This window comes from Pteropus vampyrus, unplaced genomic scaffold (genome assembly GCF_000151845.1).
Source record: "Pteropus vampyrus isolate Shadow unplaced genomic scaffold, Pvam_2.0 Scaffold156, whole genome shotgun sequence".
In the NCBI taxonomy this organism is placed as follows: Eukaryota; Metazoa; Chordata; class Mammalia; order Chiroptera; family Pteropodidae; genus Pteropus; species Pteropus vampyrus.
The window spans coordinates 300,223-300,832 of record NW_011888937.1 but is presented as its reverse complement, the minus strand read 5'-3'; the positions used below and the strand labels follow the sequence as shown (position 1 = coordinate 300,832).

At 47.0% G+C, this 610-nt stretch overlaps 1 pseudogene; it reads left to right on the top strand.

Moving 5' to 3' along the window:
* Positions 1 to 166: 166 nt before the first annotated feature.
* LOC111745512 lies at positions 167 to 285 on the top strand (annotated as a pseudogene).
* The last annotated feature ends 325 nt before the right edge of the window (positions 286 to 610 follow it).

The window sequence follows — 610 nt, the reverse complement described above, 5'->3', positions numbered from 1 at the left end:
TGGGTCTGAGTCAGAGCTGAGATTCAGGCTGGCTTGAGGAGTCAGGCTGCATTACTGATGAGAGAGATCAGGGCAGTTTAGCCCCTGGATCAGTCAGGGTCAGATCAGAAAAGAGAAACCACACAGTAGTTTGAAAAGGGAAAATTTAATATAACGAATTATGAATTATTACAGCCATGCCATTCTGAACGCGCCTGATCTCGTCTGATCTTGGAAGCTAAGCAGGGTCAGGCCTACTGAGTACTTGGATGGGAGACCACCTAGGAATACCAGGTGCCGTAGGCTTTAAAAAAAAAAAAAGAATTATGAACTATAATAGTGGATTGGAATGACAAGGGACTGGCTAGTAAGAAGCAAAGATATCTCTAAAGAATATAGGGATAGAGATACAAGGAACAGCTGCTACCCCTAGGGCTGCCAGGATGCACAGGATGGTAGGGTTGCTAAGATGCTGCAGCAGCAGAACTTGTCAGGAATTACTCTTTAGGGTGCACATGGGGCGGTGTCACAGTAGGAACTCTGCTACAAAATCGCCAGAGGTAGGATGCCAGAGTAAACTGGTGGCCTTGGTTGCTGCAGGAACCTGGGACTGAGGAAGCTGTGCCTGCTG